We start from the raw sequence: 18,276 nt of genomic DNA on the forward strand, positions 1-18,276 counted from the left end.
AGATTAGCATAAAAAGCAAGAAGCAGATAAACTGGATCGATTCCCTTCGTGACATATTCATGCCTGGGGCATATGGTGCTGCCCTCTTACCTGGGCTTGGCACTGTAGCATTGGTTGGCAGACCTTGTGCCTTTGACATTTCTACACTAAAAAGAAATTGATCATATTCATGTTTTGTGATTTTTAAAAAGAGTCTATGGAAGATTTTCATAGAGAAAACAGAAGGTAATTTCTATTGCACACTACATAGCAAACAACAGCAAAGGTGGTCACCAGAGAAGTTTATTTGCTCCAATTCCTTTCTCTTTCTCCATCTCTTCCACCTTTCCCATCTGACAGCTCAGTTCAGTCCCCAGTTTGTATGCCCATTCAATCTACAAAGCAAGGTCCTCTTTGGAGGACAGCTCAGACAAGATCTGTTGCTGCCGGAGAAGGCCCCTTAGGGGTCTCACCCCCAACTCAAAGGAGCAAATAAAATATTTCTCCTGTATCCACAGTCTTCCTGATAAGAAGACCATAAATGGAATTTTCTCCAACTCATTACATGTACATAAAGAAGTTATCCAGTAGGTCATTCATGTTCTTCCTTCTCATCTCATTCATTTCATTGCCTCTTAAATCTCAAGTTAAAGAAGCCCCTCAAGTACTGTCAACCAGACATCCCAAGCCAGAGAGACTCACCAGTCAGCACTGATGTATGTGCTGAGGCAGGACAGTCCTGTCTGAGGCCTCCGGGCTGCCTGTTCCACAGATGCCCGGTACAACTCAGGCACCAGCTGTGTTACACTGGAACTGGCTGGGGGTGGACACCAGAGCAAGAAACAATGCTCTGTAAGACTCTTTAGCCTCTCTGCAATACCAGAGTGGAAGCAAAAGATTGTGTTAAAATGCATAGTGGGGACATAACTGGTCATACTGGGAGACAGCACATGAATAAGAAGAATCAGCTTGGAAAAGTCTTCTGGAATATGTGGGTACCCAGGGATACAAGATGCAGTTTACATGAAAAGCTGTAGTATAAGGCTGAGGTGCATTTCACCTGGTGGGGAGACATCTGAAGCCTCCAAGTTACTGAAGAACTTGTGCTCACAGAGCAGAGGGACGTATTTGAGGTTTCTGAAGTTATCTCAGCAGACGTCAATAATGAGACAGAGGGAAGGCCAGTCTGTCTGAAGCCATGAGCAGGGGAAGTGTAGCTGAGGGCCAGAGGCTGGGGAGGAGACAGGTGAAGAGAAGGCTAGGGAAGCACACTAATTGGAAAGAACTTTGTCATCCTGCCCTTGTGTGGCCTTGACAGTGGTGTTTGATCTGGCATGACAGCCATGATCCAGAGTTGCAGTATTAACACAAATTTGGGTAAAGTCATACTTTCTCTGGAAATTCCCTGAAAAATCCAGTCGTTCTAAAAATTTGTGATATTTTAAAAATAACTTAGTGCAGAGTTCATGCACTTATTTATCCCCTGTGTTATGAAGGTAACTTCTTTCAACAAATTTACCATATTCACTTTTCTCTGCAAAGTTAATATAGATGTGCTCCATTTTCTGTGCTCTGGAGTGTATGACCAACCTTCAAAATCCTTATACCCGGCTTTCTCTTTGGGTCCATGTTGAATCAAAATAACCTTAGAATTGTATCAGTGAGGGTGAGATGGGCAGAGAAGCTGTGGCTAGGTCTGTATTCCCAGGGGAATCCACAGGGTTGGTTTATGCCAGTTGGCTGATATTCCCTAGCACTGAATCCTCCAGATTCAGAAATGGAGGATGGAGAAAGGCTCACATCTGCACTGAACTTAGACTGCTTTGAGCTCCAGGAGCTGGCACAATCCAGGGAGCTAGCCTGTGGAGGGAGGCAGAAGAACCGGCCTGCAGTTGAGTGGACCTCCTTAAACAGAGACATAATCCAGATCCACACGGGCCATGCAGTGAAATGGCAGAGCTGGACAGAGCATGGCGCAGACTGTAGATGGGTGAATTCCAGGAAGCCAAATTCCATTAATATGCCACCCTGCTTTATACTTCTAAAAAGCACTGAACAACCTGAATTTGGGCCTGGGAGACAGACTCTCACTGACAAAGTTTCAGCAGACTACTTTGAACTATTGGGAGTGTCCAAGGCAGCGAGCAAGGGGCAGCTGGTGGGCACTCAGTAGACTAACTTGACCGTGGGAAGCTTCCACACTCTGCCCTGAACACAACTGCTCAGCCCAGAGCAGCTGCTCAGAAAGGAAAAAAAAAAATAATTAAACACCACAAGGCTCCCTTATGGTTTAAGAGTCTCTTTACTTCCTGGTCTCACACAGCCCCCACTGGTATGTGGTGCTTTGGGCTATGATTCTTTGAGTTTCTGTCTCATTCAAGATGTCTTTGAAGCTAGACTCAGTGTAAGCCAGGCTGGGATAATAGAGGGCAGGTTGTAGCTTGATCTCCATTCATATTTACAAAGGTTGCTTAAAAAAAGAAAGCTAATTGTGGTGTCCCAATACCCAGGTGACATAAGTGCTGTTACAAATTCCCTCCTTGGGCATGGTAGTTCTGGGTGGTCCTCTGTCCTCTGTCCTTGTTTCACCTTACCTTCTGCCCTCCCTTCTTTCCTCCCTTCCTTTCTGTTTTTCCTTTTTCTTATTCACATATTTTACATAGGGCCTGACCCTGTCACTACCCTAGGTTTGATTAACTTAGGCAAACCCTTCATCGTACCCAGCTGCTGATTTCAGATGCAGACCGGGGAGATAAAAAACTGTCAAGAGGGGAAAATGGATGAGCAGCAGATAAATGGGGAGAACCGCAATTTGCTCAGGCACGGCTTGCCACTCGCCTGGCTTATAATTAGAGGCGTAAGAAATGTGTTTTTCCCCCTGGTTTTGGACTCTGTTTTCCTTTTTCAGAAAAACATCTGAATCCTGTCTTTAGTATGATCTTGTGCTATTTTGCTGGCAGTTCCACAATAGCCACCAACTTAGGGACTGCCGAGAGAAGGCAGATATCTCTGCCAGAGAAAATGCATTCCTGAACCTGACATCTGGGTCTTGCAGCTGGAGGGAAGGAGGAGACAAAAAAGAAATAGTCCTGAGTGTCATCAAAGGCAGTTGATGGTGCCAAGTGAGTATGGAAATTACATACAGTACAGATGCCATTTTCAACATCAGACAAATAATGTAGCTATTTAGGAAAAACAAAGATGTGCTTAGAAATTGATCATCCGTGTACGTGCAAATGAAAATGTTTGCAGAGTGATAGGAACGGGCTGAGTGCTCATTTCCAAGTGACTCACATTTTTTTCTGACTGCATTCTGAAAGGGTAAGGCTGAAAGTAGTCAGATTCCCCCCCCCCTCCTTTTTTTTGAAAAGGAAGAAAAAAAAAATAACCTCACAGACACTTGCTACATGGATATTTAAGTTTTTCAGATTTATGCCCACTTTTCTTGTAGGTAGCACTTCAGATTACTTTGTGTGATAGACAAGGGAATATGAAAGCAAGAAAGTACAGCCTGTTATCTACAGGCCATGATCAATCACAAAGAATTAGTTCATTGTGCCAGATTTGAGGGAGGAGGAGGAGGGTGAAAGAGGAAATTGGAGATGCTAATGAGCATGAAAGCACCTTACTCCTCTTTCCTTTCTTTCCTCTTTTGAGTTAGATCTGTTCAAGATTAGAGGCTCCAGGATGCTAAGTGCCACCAATATTCAGGTTAGAGGCACAGTAAAGAATCACTTTTGGTGTATGCAGAGTGAGTATTGAGGGAAGGAAGTATGGGGCAAATACCAGCACCAGGCTCACCAGCAAACATTTTAGAAAAGGGCTCTATTATCTCTTCAAAATTAGCATTATTTGTAAAACACACATCTTCAGGGAAGAGGTCTTTTCTTTCAAAAGTGCCTTGCCAAGGAGAAGCCTGGCAGAAGATGGGAACTCTCTAGTCTAAGAGAGGACTTGAAACTGGGAATCTTATGTTTCTGTTCTAACAGGAAATAAGTTTAAGTGAAGTGGTTCTTATTTTTAACTGCTCCTTTAAAAATCTTATGTTTGTTGATGTTTAAGGTGAAATCACAGCTTGGCAGTCAAAACAACGTTCTAGAACTTCTGGGTATTGAGTTCTGAGCATGCTCAGTGGTATCTCTAGAATTTCTTTATAAGGGGGCTTAGAGGTGGAGGTTGGTTAGAATAGGGGTGGCCCGGGGACTTGGCTTCAAACTGCATTTGTGTAGCAAGCACACCATTGTCACTTAGACCTACAGTTATTTATAGTGGCTTGGAGAACTTTTGAAGCTGAAACCCCTAAGCCTCTCCCTTGACATCACCACTGATCTTGTCCTGAGCTTGTGTTTCTCAAAGTAGGCACAAGAGGCATTTTGGAATGGACCATTCTTCTTTATGTGGGATGTCTCATGCTGCAAAACTTTCAGTGTCCCCAGCCCTGCTCACTAAATGCCAAGCAACAGGAGGTGGCCATTGTGACAACAAAATAAAAAAATCATTTCCACATTTCCAAATGCCCTCATTGAAAATCATTAGGTTTATTTCAATCCTCAGGCAGCTACTTTTTTTTTTCCAGAGGAGAATTTGGATGAGAAATGAATAAACATAGGCATCAATAAGGCAGAGTCATGGGGAGTTTGTGTTACCTCCAACAGCAGTTCCATATCTTTTCCCCACTTCAATACATGCTCATCAGTAACAGCTCTCATTAAAAGGAAACATTAAAGATGTTTCCATCTACAAGATGAGGATAGTAATTCACATTCTACCTACTTCATAGAGGGTTGTAAGGATAAACCTATAAATATAAAACCACTTTGAGGAATTTAAACCATAGTAGATAAAATGGTGTGACCACTATGGAAGAAAGATGGAGTTTTCTCAAAAAATAAAAAATAGAACTACTATATGAACCACCAACCCACTTCTGGATATTTATCCAAACAAACTGAAGGCAAGGTCTTGGGGAGATATTTGCACACCCATGTTCAGAGCAGCATTATTCATAATAACTAAGAGGTGGGAGTAATCCAAATGTTCATTAAGAGATGTATGGATAAATAAAATGTGGACAGAATACTTTTCTGAATATTATTCTGCTTTTAAAAGGAAGGGAATCCTGTCACATGCTACAATATGGATGAAACTTGAGGACATTATGCCAAGTGAAATAAAGCCACAATGCCTCTAGGCCTGATGCTGCTGAATTCTAAACCCACTCTCTATCACTTGTTTCAGATCCACAGTCCTGGGTAGGAATATCCAGTGGACTGAGCTGAGTTCATGCACCATGGCTAATAGGGTTAAGATAGTGAGCACCTGGCATTTTCAGCTTTGTGGTGGGAGACAGGCCCTACTTGCCATCAAGACACACAATGGGGAATTTCCCCAGCAGAGGAAGGGGACTCAGACGTTGAACAAATGACAGAGGTCCATTATGTATATTTACATTCCCAATCCAAAGCAATGTAAGAATAGACAAAAATCTTTCCCAAGTGATTCTAAGTCACTTTCCTTTCACCTCTACTGCTATCATTGTATATCTTGCTGTTTTAGAAACAATGATTTTGACAATCATTATATTCTATTGTCTTAAGTCCTAATGGCAATGAAACCATCATCGGGGCTGTGGCTAACAGTGAGAAAAGCTGCCTAAATTCTGACTGCATCTACAGGTCTCCCCATAGGTTGGACTAGAATGAGGATGCTCCCAGATCCAAGAATCTGAGACCATATCTTAATCAATTTAGTGGGAGTATATCAGGGCTTATACAACCAACAAAAGGCCAGAAATGTGGACTTGGGGGTGGGCAGCAAATAAAGCAGCCCCCGAGGGTTGAGAAGCTGGTGTTTCAGCGGGAATGGTTTGGCCATTATCACCTCTGGGGCTGCTGGACTCTGCCAGGATTCCACTACCATTAGAAGATTTTAGCCACCTCTTCTTAGTCAAGATTTAAAGGTCATGAGCCTTCCCAGGCCACTTGTCTGTACCTTGATTCCTGAGGGTAGCAAGAGGGAAGATCTGGCTTCAGCCTCCCTCTTTTCCTAAGATTACTAACAAAAGAGAAACTTCCCCTAAATAGGAAGGGAAGCCAGATCCTGTACAGTAAAAAACCAAAACAAAATCACATAACACACACACACACACACACACACACACACACACACACACACACACTCATGTACAATACTACTTTTCTACCAAGCAAAGCAGTGAGTAGTCCCGTTTATATTTTGCTTTGGCCTTTTTGATCCTACATTGCCCTGTTTCAGGTTCTGTCTCTAAAATTTGGAGTCCAAATGATCTATCCCTGTCTCTTCTACTGGTTCCTGTTCTTCCTCTTATCTTCTGTAGTTGTCATCAATGCTCACCAAATATTTCCATTTCTATTCCCTTGGGGGTACATGATTGTATTATACTTTCTCAATCCCCTTGAGATTGAATGTGGACATATGTTTTATTTTGGCCAATAGAAGGGAAATGGAAGTGGCTTCCATGAGGAAGCTTTCAGAACCTGTACCTGATTTGCCACACTGTCTTCTCCCTGACATGGTTGGTGATCATTGAAGCACTTGTCCAGATGGAACCTCTGTCAGTCTGGGTCCTTAAGGGATTATGGTGAGTGAAGCCACCAGCCAACTCAGTGGACATGAAATAAATCTTAATTGCCTTTACGATTTTAGGGTTGTTTGTTACTGGAGCATAACTTAGACCATCCTAACTGATGTAGCTGACACTACATCCATCTCCCTCCATCTCCAGCTGAGCTTCTCTGAAGATTGTAGATCTCCCCCCCCCCCAACAGCTTAGCTGTTACCTCCACACACTAAAGTTGCATTTCCTGCTTCCTACTCCTACTTCCAATTTCCACTTGGATACCTCTAAATTTGCAAAACATGCAGGGGTGAATTCCTCCCAGAGCCAATTCTTTGTATAACTTCTCTGTGTAGGTCACTATCAATTTTCTAGCTACTGAGTTCTAAATCTGAGGAATCTCTTTGACTCACTCTCTGCCTTCATCCTTGCTTCTCATTAGTCACCGAATCGTCTCTCATCTTCATGTGTGAGGTCTCTTGAGTTTAACTTTAGTGCCACTTACTATCTACCTCATAGACTGTCTTGCATGTAGTGAAAGGCATATGAATTAGTGCACTATATTCATTTGCTAGGGCCGTCTTAACTAAATGCAATGAACTTGGGGTCTTAACTCACAGAAATTTATTTTCTCACAGTTCTGGAGGCTGGGATTCCACAATCAAGGTGCTGACAGTTTGGTTTTTCCTGAAGCCCTTCTCCTTGGTTTGCAGACAGCCGCCTTCTCACTGTGCACATATCACTGGTATGTCTCTCCTTATGAGGACACCAGTCATTTTGGACCTTATGACCTCATTTAACCTCAGTTACCTCTTTAAAGGCCTTATCTCCAAATACGTCACAGTAGGGGTTAAACTTCAACATCTGAATTTGGGGAGTGGAATACAACTGAGTTGTAAGAGTTCACCAATCAGTCATATTGGGATCAGGCTTTGACTCAGCAACTAGTGAGAGAAAGATACCATGCCAGAAATAGTGGTACAAGCCAAGGCCATTATGAGCTCCTGGTTTAAAAGTTACAGCAGGGCTGGCAGCAGTGGAGATTGGTCTGAATCAGAGTTCCGAGCCCAAACATTGCTCAGAAGGTGCACAAAAATGGCTGTGCAAACTGACATGCCTGATGCTTGGTGGTAGCAGCTTGTGGTTATCACATCAGACCAGTTCTGCAATGAGGTGGCATTATTTCCAAAGTTCAGCTTCAATGGTGATTCTCCAGTCCTCTTAACAATTCCATTTTGCCTTATGTATATGATGTTTATGGTATGTAGTAAAATAATAAGGCCCTTGTAGCTTATTTATTTTAAATATTCAGTATGACTTATATGTCCATAGAAAGTGTTTTGTTCAAATGTTTTCTAAAATACTCATTGAAATAATAGTGATTTGGCCACTTTCAAGAATAAGAAAACATCTTTGTGATTGAGATAATCTACATATTAGAATGGCTTGGCCAATTCTAGATCTGGGTCTCCTGTATCTATTACAAAAACTTCCTTTCTATTTAATCACTTATAATTGACTTCCACTGCTTGGAATAAAAAATCCTGATGCCTAGATTATGGTAACAAGCTCCCAACCTGCTCCTTTACTCTAATTTATCTGAAAAATCATTGTCAAGCAAATATTCCTAAAACACTGCTTTCATAATGACTATCTCTGTCTACAAATTTTTAGGGAGACCTGAATGTTGTTATGTTAGCTTTTTGTCCTCTCAGTTGCAAGTGTCAACACGAATTCAAATTGACATAAGCAAAAAAAGATCATTTATTGGCTAACATAGCTGTCAAGTCCAAAGGGATAGAGAAAAGTTAAGGCATTCAGGCATAGCAGCATTTAGGGCCTCCAATTAAGTTTTGAGGGCTGTGTCTTTCTTCATTCCCAATTCTCTCCCTCCCTCCCTCTCTCCCTCCCTCCCTCCCTCCCTCCTTCCTTCTTTCTTTCCTTCCTTCCTTCCTTCCTTCCTTCCTTCCTTCCTTCCTTCTTTCCTTCCTTCCTTCCTTCCTTCCTTCCTTCCTTCCTTCCTTCCTTCCTTCTCTTTGTCTCAACAAAACCCTGATGGGTTTTTCTTGAGTCATGTGTTCTTCACTGGGGCAATCAACGTCCAGAGGAGGGATTCCAGTGGGCCAGCCTGGGCTGTACACTAGCTGCTAATGTGGGAGAGGTGGCCACAGTTCAGTCCCTCTAGGTCAGGGAATGCCAGTTTCCCCAAAGGAAGAAAAATGTCACAATAATTTCAGAAACACACCAGGTTTTGTGGGCAGCATATTCTCTAGCCCTCCAAATCACACTGGCATTTTTCCTGTTCTGCCAGGGGGAGGTCAGCGCTTGTGTTCTGGACACTAGTGATGACCTTGGGCTTTCTTAGGAAGAAGCTGCCTGTGTCTGAGGTAAATAAGCTTTCTCTGGAAGTGAGTAGAGATTGTCCTCCTGGGTGAGACAGCCATGTGCCGTGTTTCTGCTTTCCACCCTATCTCACTGCTTTTGAAGCTAACTGAATTCACTTTTTGCTAGTTCTGGCAGCATCACCAGCCCCTTTTTCTGCTCACAGCCCTGAAGGAGGCCTTATGTGGTCTCTTGACAGCCCACTCCTTGCACCCAGGGAGAATTGGACCCATTGTTTCATGGGGTTTCCTTTAGGCTAATCTGAGGAGTGTGAAAGAACCCATTTAGAGGGGTCTGATGAAAAAGGACAAAATAAAGATCAAACCCAGACACAATCAAAAGCTGTTTGTTAACAGGCAAGATGTTCTTCAAAGCGTTTATCAGGAGCCAGGGGAGACTTATCTTGCAGCATTATGTGGAGAAAGTAGGCGGGTCTGAGGGCATTCATTTGAAGTTCTAAACAGATGACTGCTGGCCTGGCAGCTGGGTTGGGAATTATCGGCAAGTCTCTTGGGTTAAGTGGGCAGCACTCGTAGATAAGTGTCTGGGAAAAATAACAAGTCATGTAATAAGTAATGTTTATTGGGAAAGTCCCCCAAACCTCCTGTCCTTGCACCCACTTCCAGGAAGGAGCTACATGCTGAAAGTTTCCTTATCCTGAATCCCTGGTTTAGGAAATTGAGCTATTCTGGTGTCATATAAGCCTTGTACCTATTTTTGAGATGATAAACAAATGCATGGAAGCATTACCTTCCTCAAACTAGCACTAGACTGGGACAAAATGGTACTTGCAGGGCTAGCCTCTATAATGCCTGCTATTAATGGTGATAGGTAACATTTATTGAATGCCTACCACATGCCAGGTATGCATTGTGCCCACATGATCTCATTTGATTCTCACCACACCCTAAACTCTTATTATCCCCATTTTATAGATGTAGGAACTGAGACCCTGTGAAATTCATGTAATTCACTTAAAGTTGCACAGCTAATACATAGTAGAACTGGGGGCTAAAACTTTATGGCTTGCTATATCCATAGCCTGTGCTCTTAATTGCTTATCCTACTGCCATTTTAATGAGACCCACCAAGGACTTCATCTTCCTTTTTCCTTAGAAAATGGGAACTGAGTTTTTCGTTTGAAACTTCAGTCCCAGATGGAGAGACTGAGGCACATAGAAGTTTAATTAACTCAACTGGAACTGTAATGGTTCACAGGATTGACCATAAGAGATAGATTTTTTTTCTTATTGTAAAAGACAAGCTATGAGTCAAACACCAACAGATTTAAGGACATGGGGTGGTGGCAGAAAGGATACCCAAAATGCAGAGTTACTCAGATACCCATTTGAGTTAATGTTTGTAATGATTCCTATTAGCATACACGTGTTTTAATATCACTCCTTAAAAGAGCAACTACAAATTGTGTTTCCCCAAACAGTGGCCATTGTAACATGTAGCTATTTAAATTTAAAGTTGTTAAATAAAATTTAAAATGCAGTATTTCAGTTCTGTCAGCCACTTCTCAAGTGCCCAATAACAGATACAGAACATTCCCATCATTGCAGAAAGTTCTGTTGGACGGCAGTGCTATAAAACCTCCTTTGACCCATGCTCCACACTACTTACCACACCATTTCTTGCTGTTCTCTGCAAAACTCCTTGAAGAGTCAGCTCTACTGTTTTCTCCCCTTTCCCCCCTCCCTTTCTCTCCACAGTCTACTGCATATCAACCACTTCACTGAACATTGTCTTTCCAGGGTCATTAATAATCCACATTTGCCCAACCCAGAGGTCAATGTCCTCACCTAGTCTGTCCTCTCAGGGTGGGATGCTGCTGGTTACAGTCTCCCTCTTCATACACTGCCTTCTCTGAGCTTCTGGAAGACCATACTGTCTTGGTCCTCCTCCTATCTGAATGGGACACCTGGCAGTCTTCTTTACTCCCTTATCCTCCCCAGCAAGACCTGTCATTACAGGGTCCCTGGGGCTTGGTCCTCAGACCTCCTGTCTTACATATCTACACTCTCTCCATGGGTGATCTCAACAACCAAAAGCAGAAAGCACAGCACTCATCTCCTGGGCTTAAAGCCCTACAATAGCTTTCATTTGCAACCAGAATAAAATTCAGAGTCCCTACTGTGGCCTTCAAGGTCCTGCATGAGACAGTTTCTGCCTTCCTCTCCCTCTGTTCTATCTGTGTTGGTTTTCTCTCTGTCTTTTGGCTAGGTTATTTGCTCTTGGCTTGGAGCCATAGGATTAAACTGCTTTCCTCCAGATCTTCCAATGGCTGATACTTGTCATTGTTTGGGTCTTTTTTTTTTTTTTTAGTTCATTTATTTATTTTTGTGAGAGAGAATGAGCAGAAGAGAGTCAGAGAGAGAGAGAGAGAGAGAGAGAGAGAGAGAGAGAGAGAGAATCCCAGGCAGGCTCCACCCTGTCTGTGCAGAGCCTGATGTTCCCATGAACCGTGAGATCATGACCTGAACCAAACTCCAGAGTTGAATGCTCAACCCACTGAGCCACACCGCTGTCCCATCATTTGGATCTTAATTCAAGTATCACCTCAGAAAAGTCATCCTTGACCACTCAAGGATCCAGCAGCTGTCCTCTTCACACACTAATATACCTTGTCCTATTTTATTTTATTCATGGCACTTATTAGTAATTGAACTTTCCTCATTTATTTATGTCTTATGGTCTGTTTTTTGACGTTGGCATATAAGCTCCTTGAGGGGTAGTTCCTCTATTTCTCTTACCACTCAGTACCTACTACAAAGTTTGGCACATAGTAGGTGCTCAATTAAGGCTTCTTGACCTGAAAAGTTACTTGACTAACAATTTGGCCAGGAGTCAGAATGGGGATACTAGGACTATAACAGACTCCCTTGAGAGTCAATCAGAGGCAGAGGAAGGACATTAGTGGGATGTACATTAGTGGGATGTACAGCTAGGAGTAGAAAACTTTGTTGAAGGAGCTTTTTGCTTCTAGCCAGCTGGACATGGCTCATGTTTTAAACCAATTTCCTTATATTTTGTAACGCTACGTGTACCTTAAGAATGTCAATTTCTCTTAATCTTTTTGCTGATTTCCTCTGAAAGATGCTAACCCAACATCAGTATGCCTTTGGACAAACCATTCATGGACCTTGGTTTCTCCATCCATAAAGCAATTTGGCTTTGGTAGAGAATTCCTACTTTCTCTCAGCATTCTATTTCTAATTGCCTGATGTCACTTTAAGGAACCTTAGATTATACTCTTTCAGAAAAGCAATTTCAGGGGCGCCTGGGTGGCGCAGTCGGTTAAGCGTCCGACTTCAGCCAGGTCACGATCTCGCGGTCTGTGAGTTCGAGCCCCGCGTCGGGCTCTGGGCTGATGGCTCGGAGCCTGGAGCCTGTTTCCGATTCTGTGTCTCCCTCTCTCTCTGCCCCTCCCCTGTTCATGCTCTGTCTCTCTCTGTCCCAAAAATAAATAAACGTTGAAAAAAAAAATTAAAAAAAAAAAGCAATTTCACAATAATTTATAAAAGACTTTAAAAATAATTTCACTTCTAGAATATATCCTAAAGAAATAGTCATAAATTTGAAGAGAGTAATTCACAATTATGTTTATCTTAGATTTATTAATAATAATTAAAAAGTCAGAAACAATGTAATTAATCAACAGTAAGAAAAGCTAAATAAATTCAAATACTTGTGTGTTTGAATATTAAAATATTAGAATATTAGAATGAAAATTCCAAGAACTGTTAGAAATGAAAATTTCCCCCAAAAATATAATAATGAGGAAAAACTTTATAATTCTTGTTAAATTATTTATAATTTTGATCTATAAAATACCTGTGTTTATGAAAAGAAAACCTGGAGAAAATCAAAACGTAACTTGCAGTTATCTTTGGACATGAGATTAGTCTTCTTTTAATATTTGTTATTATTTTCTTAGGCAATGAGCATGTAGTTCTTACAGCCAGCGAATTACATTTTTAGGCAGGAGGAATGGATTCCAGTGTTAGGAATTTGCAGTTGGAAGTCTCAGGTTCAGTACAGTTTAGCTCAACACATATTTACTGAATGCCTTTTATGAGTCAGGCACTGTTTCATGAACTGGGGATAAAACACGGAGAAGGCAGAGTCTGGCCTATGAGACAGACTGAAAATTGAACATTTGCCTGGAAGATTATCACAGTGTGCTATGGGAACAGGGGGAAGCAGGAGAGAGTGTTTGGAGAGAGTGGTGAAGGAGACACAGTGCTTCAGGAACAGTGTCCTGAAAGTTCTGGGTCATGGTTCTGGTCCTACTTACTTGTTCCTGACTTTGGGCCAGTCATTCAAACAGTCAGCCTCTCAGTTCCCCATCGTAAAATGCAAATAACACTACCAACCCTCTCTACTAAAGTAGGTTGTGATTTTTTCAGATCATATGGAGACAGAGAATAGGAATGCTTTTGGCACCTGAGAAGAGCTATCAGGGGCTTATGGATTTAACCTAAAGACAGCAGGAAGTAGAAGCCTTGATTTAATGATTAACAGCTCAGTAAGGCCTGAGGCCAGTTGGATGACAATTCTCTTGTGTCTTGAGTGAGGTTGCCACTTCTCCCTTCCTCTGAGCCTAGCAGCTATTTTGTGGTATGTTATCACTCCAAAAAAAAAAAAAAAGTGCAATAAAGCTAATAGGGGTCTAAAATGGGTCTGTGTAGGAGAGTCTGTGCTTCCGCATTGTAATGTCCTCTCCTTCTCTTTCCTGGCTTTAGCTCTGGGGGTGACCTTCTTAAATCATCATGTTTTATGACCCAGAGGAAATTGTGCTGCAGTTAAGGACCCCCATCCCTATTATTTTGAAATTCACAAGCCTGGGTACTGTCTGGAATTAGACTGGAGGACGTGTGGAGCTGGTAACATTGATGTTCAGTTTGCAGCTGTTGAAGCTGGATTCTTTTGTGTCAGTGGCATCTCCCATTGGCCCCAGTCCCTGGGTCACCACATGTTTCAGAACAAAAGGGAAAGGCTGAAGCTCCTCCTGGCATGGCCAGATCTCAAATCTGCTTACTCAGGAAGGCAGAGCCACCAGAGATGGGATTTGGTAGTTCCCTAAGATAGTCAGTGAGTCTGCTTTTTCTGCTCTTCTTTTGGGGTGGTCTGGCTCTTTCCTAGGGATCCTTGCACAGAATAATTGGTTCATTCTCAGTTTCCCTCTCTTCCTCTGATCTTTCTCCTTTTTATTTCCCCTCTCCTCTTCCCTCCCTTTCATTTTCAACAAATATTTATTGAGAATCTATTATGCTTCTGGCATTGTGTTATGCACTGCAGGGAAAACAAATGGAAAATGCTGCCCAAAATTTTATTTTATTTTGTTTTTAAGTTTATTTATTTATTTTGAGAGAGAGAGGGAGGGAGGGGCAGAGAGAATCCCAAGCAGGCTCCATGCTGTGAGCACACAGCCCGATGTGGGGCTAGAACCTATGAACCATGAGATCATGACCTGAGCTGAAACCAAGAATTGGATGCCCAACTGACTGAGCCACCCAGGCACCCTGCCCCCAATTTTAGATGAATACTCTGGAACTTTCAGAGAGCTGTCACTACCAGGCAAGATGATCAGGTTAGACTTCATGGGGTTCTGTCAGTAAGTTTCCATGGGAAAGGTTTTTATTTTCCTCCTGAGCTTTATAGTAGAGCTAGAGTCTGGATATGCAGAGAGGAAGTGGAGAGAATGGCCCAAACAAGGCATGGAAGTAGGGACCAAATGCAGTGGAGGTTAAGGTCAAGATGGACAGCCTGCCTTTGTCTCTCCTGTCTCTCACAGGGGATGGATAAAATCTCACTCAGCCATGAGAATTCCATTTCTTAGCATAAAACCTTCCCTTCCTCTCCTGGTTCTGAAGAAGTAATTCTGAATGGTTGGGCTCTTCCAAAACTTTTAACCCACTTGCTGAAGAATTTTGGCATAAAAAGATGACAGTGGAAACATTAATACCTACAGTGCAAAAAAGGTCTTTCCTTTTAAGTTACAGAAAGTATTAGCATCATACTTAGCAACACCCATGTTTTTTATAAGTCTGCTCTTTATAAGTCTGGACACTAAATAAAACCATTTTATAATTTCTGCCCCGGGCCTTAAGAAGTTTCATTGTGCACTTCTACAGACCAAGAAGTACTTTGAGGACAGGCACTGGATCCTTATTACGCTTGTAACCTAATACGGTGCTTCATAAAAGTTTGTTGACTGACAGCACTAATGTGAACAGACACATAAGGGCATGTATTCTGAAAAATCTAGATAAGAATAAAGTGGTAGCAGCCCTATTTCCCAGGAAGACAAATTGAGGCAAAGTACATGAAGAGCTTTGCTTAGTCTTTCTGCCAGATTTTGACAGAAATTCTCTTCTGAATTTCGGCCCTGTGGCGAGCTCGGCATGGCCTTGGCAGAGTGAGGCCTGTCATGTCTACCACATGGTTGCTTCCCTGCAGTGCCAAAGGATGAGGCCATTTGGAGACAATCACCTTCTGTCTCTGGGCTCTGACATCTGGAAGGTGGACGACCAACAGGCCTTGGCCGGGCCTCCTGGCCCTCCAGCTTGCCGCATGTTTGTTGGAAGCCGCTTCTCAGGAGAAGAGTGTGGCGGTGAAGGTCACCTTCTGGACAAATAATTCCGGTCCAGGGGCACCAGATGCAATAGGGAGTGTGAGGCAATGAACAAATGAGCAAATGACTTTGTCTTAAAAGAAAATAAGATTTCAACAGAGCTGTGAGTGTCCTTTGCTCAACAGGATTGGCACTCTGTAGAGAAATGACTGAGGGTGGCTTGGTTAGAATCCAATTTTAGTAATTAGTTCTATTCACAGTAAGGCATGTTAATAGGTCCCATGTTGAGCAGGCAGAATCCCCTGCCTCAGGTGCCAAGTGCCAATTAATGAAATCAACTTTCAGGTCCCACAGGTAAACAACCATTCTCTATCCATTCTCTTGGAGCTGTAGGCAGGCATTTCCCTGAGTAGCATAGATCATGGATAAATAGACTGTAAGCTCCAAGAAGACAGGAGTCATTCTTGTTTTGTTCACTGCCATATTCTCAGTTGCCAGGCTTATCCCTAGCATTTGTATCAGAATGCAGAAAAACCAAGTAATTTTTCCTCTCCCTCTATTCTTGCCTTTTGCAATAGGACTTTGCAGTTCCTGGCCTTGGAACTTGATTTGGCTACACAATATGAAAGAAGCTACATGGTCTCAGTTCTGAGCCTAGACTTTAAAAGCCCTTGCACACTTCTTCTCTCCTTGAACCCTGCAGAGCCTCCGTGTGAACAAGGTAGGGCTGGCCTGCTGAACAAAGGACATATAGGCCCATTCATTCGCTCATCACCCCAGCTAACAACTAGCCAATCCCTACAAATATAGTGACCTTGATGATCAGTAGCTGACCATGGATGCATGAGTGAGTCTAACTGAGACCAGAAGAATTTTCCAACTGGGTCCAACCCAAAAGGTCACCCAGGAAATATGAACTAAGGAAATGGTGATTGTTTCAAGCCACGAAGTTTAAGGTGGTTTGTTATCCTATAAAAACTAATTAGGTATCCAGTATATATTTGCTGAGAGATAAATGGATTATTGATTAAATGCCAACCAGCCTTAGCTTGCCCAGATACTATCTTTTATAGTATTGTTTTCCTTTTTTCCTAACACTTACCACAAGCAGAGTTATCTTGTGCCCTTATTGGTCTACTTATTTATTTACTATCTTCTTTTAAAGTATGTAAGTTCCATGCAGACAGGAGGATATCATGTCTATCTTACTCATCTTTCAGTTCCTATGGTCTGGAGCAGTTCTTGACACATTGTGGGCTGTCCAAATATTTACTGAATGAAAAGGTGGGGCACCTAATGGGCTATCAATAAATATTTATTGAATGAAGAGTGAATAGATTTCATTAATATCAATTATAGTGAGCCTAGATGAGCAAAGAGCTTGGGAAGTGGGTATCACATGTATTGGCTAAGGTATCCTTCACTCTGTATGTTTTCCTTGACCCTCTTAGTGTCCCTGACTGGGTCTGAAAATTAAACTGACAAAGACAAATTAACAGGAGAGAAGCAAGTTTATTTAATATAAGTTTTATGTTCACAATAGCCTTCATAAAGAAATGAAGATCTGGAGGAATGGTTCAACCTGAGTATTTTCATGCTAGGTTTGATGAAGGGTGGACAGTCATGTAGAAAGGATGGGGCAAAAAGCACGAGGTAAATGTAGTAAGCTTGGAGAAGCTTAGCAAGGCCTGTTCTGATTCTTCTCTGCATCCCGTTGTTTTCAGAGGTAAGGATGCTGCTTTTTTCTGGGTACAGGGAAGGCACCTCCTCCATGAGGGTTTTATGACTTGTTTCAGGGGAAAAAAGGGAGCGGGGAGCAACCTTCTTTCTTCTACTTTTTTCTCACAATCCTTCAGCTTAGAATATTCAGTGTACCAAGATTCAGTGTGTTGTGAACCCCATCATCCTTAATTTTTTTTTTCTTTGTAAAGCACTTATTGAAGTGCTTATTGATGCCTGGCAGGTGAAAGTAAAGAACTGTGCTTGTGAGGAGATATTGCTATATTTCCTTTCTTGTACCTCAATTTTTAGGCCCCTATTTCCCTTCCCCACTAATTTTTAATTATTTGTGTTTAGATGATTGGCTTGGATTTTCTCCATTGAAAATACCACCAGTGGAAAGTTGCTATTCAACAGGTTATAGTTTCAGTTAAGCAAAAGAATAAGTTTTAGAGATCTGTTGTATAAAGCTATGCCTGTATGTAGCAATATCATGTTGTACATTAAAAATGTATTAAGAGAGTAGATCTCATGTTAAGTGTTCTTACTAGAGTTTTTTCAAAAATAAATATAACATGGCTGTAATTTATTGGGAGTGAGAGTTCAGAACATCCCTATCTCCAAAGACAATGGTACACCAAGAGGAAGCTGAACAAACAGGTCTTGCTAAGTTTTCCCCAGTTTACTGCACTTACTTTATACCCTTTTGAAAGGTGTTTTGAAAGTCACACCTCCATGACTTTCCACTTTTCATCAAAACTAGTATTAAAAAATGCTCAAGTGGAACTGTTTTTTCAGGTCTTCATTTCTCTTATAAAGGCTCCAGTGTTACGTAAAACTTACATTAAATGAATGTGTTAGCTTGTCTCTTGTTAATCTGTCTTTGATCAGCCTAATTTATAGGGGCCCCAGCCAGAGAAGCTGAGAGGGAAGTAGGAAAAAGATGATATTTAGAAGAGAATAGTGGCAGTTTTTGTGATTCTAAGGATCAGTTCTTTGGCTATGCTCAGAGTCTGAG

At 42.0% G+C, this 18,276-nt stretch overlaps 1 protein-coding gene and 1 long non-coding RNA gene across 2 annotated transcripts in view; one reads left to right on the plus strand and one right to left on the minus strand.

Annotated features, from left to right (window-relative positions):
* The window catches only part of THSD7B (thrombospondin type 1 domain containing 7B), a 1,583,202-nt gene that overhangs the window by 82,562 nt on the left and 1,482,364 nt on the right, over positions 1–18,276 (plus strand). The window lies entirely within an intron of this gene.
* Positions 9,287–12,164, minus strand: LOC109502660. The gene is made up of 2 exons (XR_002161407.3): positions 12,010–12,164; positions 9,287–9,500 (listed from the first exon to the last, which is right to left on the minus strand). It is a non-coding gene; the product is annotated as an uncharacterized LOC109502660 (long non-coding RNA).

Source organism: Felis catus, chromosome C1 (assembly GCF_018350175.1).
Source record: "Felis catus isolate Fca126 chromosome C1, F.catus_Fca126_mat1.0, whole genome shotgun sequence".
NCBI classification, from domain to species: domain Eukaryota; kingdom Metazoa; phylum Chordata; class Mammalia; order Carnivora; family Felidae; genus Felis; species Felis catus.